The following is a 9644-nucleotide window of genomic DNA, read 5'->3' as shown; positions in this document are numbered from 1 at the left end:
TTAGTCAGGACTAATTTAAGTTTCATTGATTTCAATAGATCTACTCTAAATATGATTAATTCTGGATCCAACCCATTATTTTTACATTTGCATTTATAGATGTACACATGCGCATTTTATGCAAATTTGTGCCCCCTCTTATACTCTTTTTTGATTATACATTTCTTCTTTTTTTGGTGATGTGTAAGTGGCCACCCTACTGCGGATATAAATGATTTTTTTTTTTTTTTTGCAGACTCCTTCCTGATACACAACCAAGACTGTAGTAGGGACAATATTTTCTACAGAAGGAGTCTGAATCATGGGCAAACAAAATAAAAATATTGAAAATGATAACAGCCAATCCATCTATACTTTGTTCTCATTCAGTGATAACATTTGTTCTTGAAGATGGAATTCATGCATAATGGTTGTTTATAGATGGTTATCCATTGCCTCTGCCCACTTCTTTCCTTCTTTTTTCAGGCAATAATCAGTCCCATAAGCTCTCCGAAAGCTTTATTTGAATGCAACAATGTGTTTTTAGAAAGCAAGTATGAAAAACATTTCCTAGAGCCAAAGCTTGAGATAAAGCTGTTAATTATAGCTAAATGTTGGTGCCTGACAGAAAGCTTTAGTTCACTTTCTGAAAAAGGATTCATAGGCTGCATACATATTCTGTCTTTTGCCCATTGCTCTGTCTAGCACAGGGGTTTCTCAGACTTTGTCCTACTCAGCCTTCCTGAATTAAGAAAAAGAACATCTTCAAGATTTCCCAAGGTGATGAAGTACAAATACAGGCTGGCAACTGAACTCTTGGCCATGGCACTCAGGATGCTGCAAAGCAAAACCTTAAGTCACTTTAGCCCCCACCTGTGAATCACATGACAAGGCATCATGCATAGAAAGGGTTCCTCAGCCCCATCCTAACAGAATCAGGGTTCCAGCTAGCGTGGAAAGCCAACACACATGTTACACAATAGAGATCCTGGGGATCTCTACACCTCAAGTTTATTGCGCATTCATGGTTGCTCACTCACCGAATTGTGTGGGTCCATTACATGATGTCGTTGTTGTCCAGTCATTATTCCACTATTTCCTCCCACCTACCCCGTGTTTTGCTCACAGGGTATTTTTCCAGATATGCGCAAATGGAGCTCCATGTCCTCCCCGTTTATGTCTCCCCTGGTGTGAATGAAGCACTGAGTGTAGTTGCTGGGGGCGTGGTCATGATGTCGAAGGTGGTGACGAAGGTCTGATGGGGGTTCAGCCTTCCTGCTCCTGCACCATTTTGGCTCCTCGCCATTTTCAGCCTGCCTGTTCAAAACAGAGCGGCAGAGCAGCAGCGAAGGGGGGCGGCAGAGCGGAGGAGCAGCAGAGGGGCTGAGCGGCAGGGACTGGCCAAAAGCATGGAAGAGGGAGGCGGGGCCCGGGGAGATTGGTGTGGAGGCTGTCCGCATGTCAGTCCCCATCCACAGTAATGTGCAAGGGGAGGGAAAGGGGCAGGAACCCAGGAGCAAGTATTGCTGAACCTGGAGCGTGTGTAACGCCTCTTCACGGAAACATAACACTATGGGAATGGCCACCTACAGAGAAGGAAGCGCGTGTAAAGGGAATCAGTGGTGATCCTGCATTTAAAACAGAAGTGGAAAGCCCCGTTTTAAATGCACGATTTTAGGCTGGTGTAGAAATGCCCCGTCTCACTGAGACTCCAAAGCCATTTCCCTAAGGTACCTTTTTTTTCTTCTTCAAGGAATAATAATGATTTTTAAAAAGTTATTTAATATGCAGTTTGAAGGCCTACTCTTGTTTTCTCTTTGTGATAGAGCTGTGTGCAAATGCAGCAATTCTCCACCCTATTTGTGGGCAGAGAAATTGGGGAACCACTTAACTGAATTTATCCAGGGGGGGAGAAATTTTCCTACCGTTTCTCTAGCATTGGGTTGCCACGAGCAGTGGCAGCAGCACCACTTCTTTCCTTCTTCTTCTTTTACTTCTTGCCTAAGGTGGCTGCCGCTGCTGTTGCCGCTGCAGTTGGCAGCAGCAGCAACTGCATGGGCAGCATGGCCACCATTTTGCGTACTCTACAATAACCCGGATCTAGCATCATTCCAGGACATTGTGAGGAGAAAATGGTAGCCACCACACACACACACAAAACATTTGTGGTGGCCACCATTAGGATAAAATATTTGGATAAAATTCTGCGGAGTGGCCTTCTTTTTCTAGGAAGATGAGAAGAAGAAAGATCTCAGGTTTCTCGGGGGGGGGGGGAAGTCTTCTGAGAAATTTTGGTTCAGCTCCAGTTTGTGATATGCTTCACCATCTCCATCATCAGTAAGCCTGCATCTGAAAGGAATGTGGGATATTTCACTGAAATCAAGGAGAAACTTTGTGCTTTTCTTGTTTTTTTTTTTTGTATTTCACTTAAGCAGTGTTTTGGAACCCCCAAATCCAGGTAGGAATTTTGAATGAGGAGAATTTGTGAAGCCTCCTTGAGTGCAGCCCTCTCCAACCTGGGGGCCATCTAAATGGAAACACTTTGTGAAGTGATATGGGCAAAATCCGCATTTTCACAGAATCGAATTAGCTCTTCCCACACACAGTACACACAGTGCTGTCTTCCTCCACGTCTGAAGTGTATACGGGAACTGAAGCCACATTAGTTGGGGTGGGTTGGGTGAGTCCCGCTGCAAGTACAAATGGATGTCAGCAATTGCTTAGGTGCAGGGCAGCCAACGAGCAGAGGCACAATGCAGGACTTGCTTACGAGTAGATGTTGATGACAAACCCTGCATACCCCCCCCCCCCCACACACACACACATTTATGAGGCAGGCAGGCAAACAGGCAGCCACCGCCGCCCGGAGACTGAGCAGGTGCTGAGAGCACAGAGCACAGAGCTGAGGAGGAGGGAGAGTGACTGGCATGTAATCTTTGAGGTATATTAACTGCCCAATCAACAGCCCCCCCACACACACAAACACAGGCTCAATGAAGTGCTTCTGAGTACATGTTCATGAAAATCATCCACCCTGGCATCCACCCTTTCTCAGCTGCGCAGCTTCGAATCAACAGGCTTCCACCGTTTCTCAGCTGTGCTCCTGCGCAGCTGCACAGCTTCAGAACAGCGGGGCTGGCTCCCAACTGCTTAAAGGGAGAGGCAGGCAGCGATGTGGAACTGCAGGCAATGGGTTACTTCCAGGTAAACATGTTTACCCCTCTGCTCTCCCTCTGCCCCCGCCCCACGCTACTTTCCCTTCTGCCAATCAGCGCCACTTCCACCAGCCCCGCGCTGAAGCCAGCTGAGGTCACATAGACTCCCATGCTGCACTGAAGCCACTGTGATGGGAAAATCCATCACAAAATGAGTTTGAAAAAAACCCAGATTTGGGGCAAGAAATGCTGGGCTAGGGGTGCACGAAACCCACTTACCTGGTCTCGCAGCTTTTCGCAGTGGGGGGGAGGCGCTTCGCTGCTCTCCCCCCCAAAGTTCAGGCCGGGGGGGAGGCTTCCTGCCTCGCCTGGCCGAAATTCAGGCCGGGGGGGAGGCTTCCCGCCTTGCCCGGCCGAAATTCAGGCCGGAGAGGAGGCGCCTCGCCTTGCCCGGCCGCGAACTAAAAAGTTAAAAAAAAAACAACGCCCCCGTGATAGGCTTCGTGACGATTAACGTAGCCTATAACAGCTAGATCTGCAAAGTCAGCCGTGATAGGCTACGTAAATCGTCACGTAGCCTATCACGGGTGACTTTAAAAAAAAAAAGCGCGTACGCAAATTGCGGCCCCCATAGGGAGCCGCCATTCGCGTTCCTTATTTGGTCGCTGTAGTCTACGTAAAGATTTACGTAGACTACGGCGAAAATAAGGGCAATGCTATTTGCGTTGCCCTTATTTTTGCCATAGTCTACGTAAATCTTTACGTAGACTACAGGGACCAAATAAGAAACGCGAATGGCGGCTCCCTATGGGGGCCGCCATTATCCGTACGCGCTTTTTTTTTTTAAGTCACCTGTGATAGGCTACGTCTACGTGACGATTTACGTAGCCTATCACAGCTGACTTTGCAAATCTAGCCGTGATAGGCTACGTTAATCGTCACGTGGCCTATCACGGGGGCGTTTTTTTTTTTCAGTTTTATTGGGATGGCAGCGGCAGCAGCCGGTCAAAAGATCGGCTGCTGCCCCCGCCCCTGACGAAGACCCGATGAACCGCCGCCGGGACCTGCCGCCGGGAGGGACATTCGGGAAAGTTAAGTCCCGTCCCGGGGGGCTGCGGGGGGCAGGGGGGTGCAGAGAATTTTCCCCCAAAACTTGTTCGGGGGGCTGAACACGTTGGCGCTTGGCCCCCCGAAGTTTCGGGGAGAAATTCTCCGCCAACCCTATGCTGGGCTAGCTACAGAGGGCAGTGTGCGTCATCTGCCACGATCAACTTGGGGGTGGAGTAGAACTAGAGTAAAAGCCCCATGTAGATGGAGCCCAGGTGCCTGCCAGATGTGTTGGAGTACAATTCCTGCCAGCCCCAGCCAGCATGGGCATTGATGATGGGAGTTGTAGTCCAACACATCTGGAAGGCACCAGTTTGGAGAAGGCTGCACTTAAGGATGCTTCAGAAATTCTTCACATCCAAAATTCCTGCCTGGATTTGGGGGTTCTAATTTACCCATCAATAAAACACTACAACCCTCCGCCCGCAATCCATGTGGTAGTATCCAATTGTATCAACATCCTCTTTGTTTGGTATTTTACTGATGTATACATGCACACCTGTGCAGCAATAAAGCATCACACAAAATTTTTTTTTGATGCAATCATAGTACATACAGCCACATTAAGATGGATTTCTTGTGGCATCTTATCAGCGTGCACATGGGCATCTGTAATGTGGAGAGGGGAAATGATGAAAATGAAAGAACTGAAATTTGTGACAAATTGTGCACACTCCAATTCCAAATTAATTTTAGAAATTATTCTGGTTAAACTGGAATTCAGGAGGAGTGGAATACAGGACAGAGTGAACTCATGGAACAAGAAAGGAAAAGAGCAGGGTAGGGCATGAAATCTGTTCATCCCCAATTTCACTTTTAAAAAGCTGTTTTCTTTTAATCACATCTACAGGTGCCTTGTCACCTTCCAGTCAGCAGGAGCATCTGGTTCCAGGGCCTACTGGTTCTAGGAGGTGCCATGCTGAATTAATGACAAATCCCTCAATGTTTGCTTGCTTTTCTTTAAAATCTTTATAGAATTGCTTAGCCCATCCCATGCGCCATCCCTAGGTCAGTCAACAGCATAAATACAAGCACACAGATAAGTGGGGAGATAGGTGAATATCCTGTCAAAAGCATCTGGGGTTTGTGAGCATTCCTTGCAAATACGTTTAAAAACCCCACAAGGAATGTTCACCAAAACCTGGATGGCATAGGTTTCATTCTGCACAAGCAACCCCACCCCCAAGAACACAACTTACCTTTGCAAAGAGTGAGGGAGTAACCAACAGCAGAAAGGAGGGTGGCTCACTATACAAAGGCAGCCTGCCTTCCTTGCCCAAAGGATGTTCAGAGCTATTGTTTCCTGCTGGGATCATGGGATTTGTAGTTTTCTCTGAGTAAGATTGGTCAAACCAACTCATTAATTGTACCATTCTCTTGCACCCTCCCTTCATCTGGACCACTACAAGTCTGGACATCATGCCCATCTGAGGTAATGGAAAGACTGCACAGTTCTGTGGAGAATGAAAAGAAACAGCCTTTGTGAGTTTTTATGGCTATGTCTGATTTATGATTAGTAAATCATAAGCTGCTTCACCGAAGATTCCCTCTCATCAAACATGCACATTTCAACACAAAAAATCAAAACTCATAAAAATCCAGAGTTTTAAACAACTACTTGGGCTGATAGGTAACCACCATGTGTCTGTAACTAGGGAGAGAATCTCCTACTTCGTAGCTATATTATTTATTATTTCAATCTGCTGTTCAGCGTTTTTATTCCCTGCCATACTATGAGAGTCTTGAGGCTCAGTCTTAAATGATTTTGTTTCTCCTGGCTGGCATACATTTACATTCTAATATTAATTTCTGTGGGAATGTTCACATAACAATGAAATTCAGGGCAAAAGTTATGGGGACCTGTTCCATGCTGGGACCCCACAGGGGTGTTTGTGAGACTTGGCAACAGGGCAGGAATCTAGAAGCCCAGTCAGCTTCCTGTGGAGCAAATATCCAAGGTGGGATGCAAGGCACTCAGAGCAGCAGCTAAGAGTTGTCAGCTATGGGCTTTAATAGTCCTACAGCCAAAGGATTGTCTCTAGCTACACCTTCTCTGAGGATAGCAGTTGCACCAAAAGGATCCTTGCCCTATTTCTTAGGCATTGGCTCCAGTGGCCTGGGGAGGTTCCTGCTACCCCTTCACCAAGGTTCTGATTCCTCAATCAAAGGAGGAAGGCAGGGCTATCTTCCCAGGCAAAACAGATGCTGGGAGTGTTGCCTCCTGGAGCTCCCCACCTGCACCCCACAAGAATCTCTGACATGCTTGGTATTTCCAGAGCAAGGCCCCAGCTTCCAGACGTACCCATTGTCTGTTCATTGGGTCTGAGTCCAGGTCCATTCCAGCTACTAAATTTTGCCAGCATTCTCAATTTCTGCCATTTCCTGAATTGCCTAATTTCTACAGAATTGCTCCAAACAAGGCATCTGTTGAGAACAGAAGGTCATCATAGGCACTGCCACCTTGAATTCTGGAAATGTATGAACTAGCCCCAAAGTCAGAATTCATGATAGAAGCCTTTATTATGTACCCAGCCATAGTTAAACCTCAAGGAATTTCACTGGGACTACTCAAGGTACATGGAGCATTCAATGGAAGAGCCAAGAGAGGAACTGCAAGATTCAAGCAGTGAGTTTCCAGGTTGTGATAATTCAACTTATCCCTAATCACCTGGATGTAAGGTGATTATATAGAGTAAAATCGTCAAAGAAAATGGAGAGAAGGGAGGGGGCAGGCTAGCACACTGCGATGGGCTACCACACATTGCTATTAAGATTCAGTAGCCTAAAAAGGTTAGCCATCATATCAAGCTCTATTTCTTAATCTTAACTTTTCAGGCAGCTTGTTACTACTGCATTTGTAAGCCTGTTGTAAGCCTGCTGTGAATTAGGAATTTGCCTCAGTGCAGAATTTGCCTCAGCGCAGCATGTCTACAAACAAACCAAATCTAGATATGCAAAAAATGGTTTTACAACTGTTGGTTTATAGGAGTGACTTGGGCCCTGTTTTGCCTACGGTTTCATCAGCAAAGTTGTCAGCTCATTTCTATTTACAGTGTCTTTCTGAAATTAATCAGATTTGAGGTCAGAGGTTAAATTTAGAGAACTGAAAGAAAAAGACAGGATATTTTTGTAAAGAAGTAAAATCACATTATCTGGGAACAGAGAGAGAGTTTTCAAAAAGACCATGGGAGTCTATTTTTACAGTAATGTCTTTAGCCAGAATCCACATGGGGCATGATCCAGTCAAAGATAATCAGTTTAAAGCTCCATTGGTTTCAATGGGAGGGATTTAACCACATAATGAATACTTCCATTAAAATCAGTGGGACGTAATGATCTTAATTTGGGCTAGGTTTTGTACATTACGTTTACTAAAAATAAACCACTCAAAATGTATTTTATAAATGTTTGTATGAGGATGCTGCCAGGAACCACTCTGAGGGTGTTGCGACCACTGCAGTGTGAGTGGTTGTAGTGGTGTGAGGTTTGGTGAGGAAATGGGTGTTTGATAGATTTGTTGGAATGCTTTCTGCTGGCAAATAAGAGAGTATATTAGGCCATTTATCAGTTATTTGGTTAAGCAAATTTGCCCTGGTGCCAGGGATTAGTGGCTCTGTGAAGAAGCCCCCCCCCCACACACTTTACTACACTGGGGCATCCTACTGCTAGTAATACCAATATGTGAAAGACCCCAAATAGGTTATCCCACATTCACTTCTGCTGCCACTATAAAACTACCCTCCCTTATTTAACACATTTTTTAAAATTTAAGGTAGTTGGTCATTCAGTGTGAGACAAACAGATTAAAGGTACAAGTAAAATAAATAAAGAAATGAAAAAAAATTATTAAAAAGGAATAAAACAAGAAAGCTCATAATTTGTGGTTATTGTAACTTTAAAAACAAGGGTTTTATGTTACTGTTACCATCAGTCAGGCTATAGAAGCTACAGTTCCCAAACTTAAGCTAACCAAACTTAAGCCAGTTCCCCTATCAAGCTCCATCCCAGTTAACACACAGGCTTTATACTGTTGGCTTCCTTCTGGTAAGGGTACTGCCACCTGGGACCTTATATGCAGTTTACTAGGCGTCCCTTGACACTTTCAATCAGGTCTACCAGCTTGCTATGTCTTCAGACTTCCACCAACTCTTACTTAGGCCTCAGTTCTTCCTGAAGGCTGCTTTTGGAGTCTACCTCTCCATATTTGCTGGCCTTCTGCTTCCTGGTCTAGCTGCTGTTTTCCTCAGCCTCTCCTGAAGACACTTCCATTGTCACTCTTCCCTGGCAACACTTTCAGATGATCTCTCTCTCGAACAAACTCCCCCAGAAGCCTCTCAACAGCTCCTTATATTTGCTCCAGTCAGAACTCTCCAGCCAATCAGCTTTGTCATTGCCAACATTCTGTCATACCATCTGTGTTTAAACTCAGGACCAATAGACATCTTAAGAATATTTTGTTATCTTCCAATCAGATGGTACTAATTTCGATCCAGCCATTCTATATATAAGACAGAAACTTGGCCTCATATTCCCCTCTCAATAGTAAAAGTAACAGTAACTGCCAGCACACCATGTTTTCAATGTATCACTCCGCTGGCACAAACCTCCAGTAAAAGATACATATTTTCCCTTGTACTGTGAACCCCTTCATCTTCAATCCTTGTAACAAAACATAACAGCTGAACATATTAAACGTTTACATCACCATTTCTTCAGAGACTGCATGAGCTGAACAGAAAAAAGCAGTGTAAAAATGAGGAATGGTCATGTCACATTTGAGCTCCAAACTGCCGCCGATTAGTAGGACTATTCAATCAAAACAGTTTTGATAACATTGCTATCGATATGTAGAGGGGCTATAAGACAATACCAGGGCACATGCATTATGTCCTGCTCTGGCTGAGCTCTGAGCTCACAGAGGAAGCAGACTGCAACAATGGCACTTACTGGAAGGGCAGCATAATGGCAGGTAAGGTAGAGTCATGTCCAGTAAGGCCAGGTCAAGGCAGGTAAGGCAGAGTCATGTTCAGTAACATCAGGTCATGGCAAGTAAATTAGAGTCACATCTGGTAAGGTCAGGTCAAGACAGGTACAGCACAGTTTGGCTTAGGCAAGGCAGAAGTGGTCAGGACCTTGGACAGAACACTGTGAGAAAATTGGTTGAAGTGTTCTCTCAGTCACCCATGGAAGAGGAGCTGTTGCTTCAGCAAGGTGCACTGGTCTTCTGAGATCTCAGTCCTGTGGTTGGCTCCACCATCTCTCAGAAGCTTCTGTGCCCTTAGAGTGCTGCTGCCTTGTTCTGTAGCCATTAGCCCCTTTGGTGTGGGGATGACAGGGGCTGCCATGGAAGTGAGTCTTCCAAATCTGAGCAGTCCATTAAAGCAACATGGAAGGACTGGAGTC

General features: G+C 45.4%; 1 long non-coding RNA gene across 1 annotated transcript in view; it reads right to left on the bottom strand.

The window, feature by feature from the left end:
* Window positions 1-483: 483 nt before the first annotated feature.
* Window positions 484-9644, bottom strand: part of LOC146349963 (uncharacterized) — a 100021-nt gene continuing 90860 nt past the window's right edge. The window contains exons 2-3 of the long non-coding RNA XR_014788825.1: window positions 5441-5695; window positions 484-2328 (exon numbers count right to left, since the gene is read on the bottom strand). This is a non-coding gene — a long non-coding RNA (uncharacterized LOC146349963). The remainder of the gene's footprint in view (window positions 2329-5440; window positions 5696-9644) is intronic.

This window comes from Heloderma suspectum, chromosome 3, assembly GCF_057233095.1.
Source record: "Heloderma suspectum isolate Gila_16-S chromosome 3, 16-S_ref, whole genome shotgun sequence".
Lineage (NCBI taxonomy): Eukaryota > Metazoa > Chordata > Lepidosauria > Squamata > Helodermatidae > Heloderma > Heloderma suspectum.
Note: the sequence above shows the minus strand (reverse complement) of the source record. Positions and strands in the feature narration are given on the sequence as shown.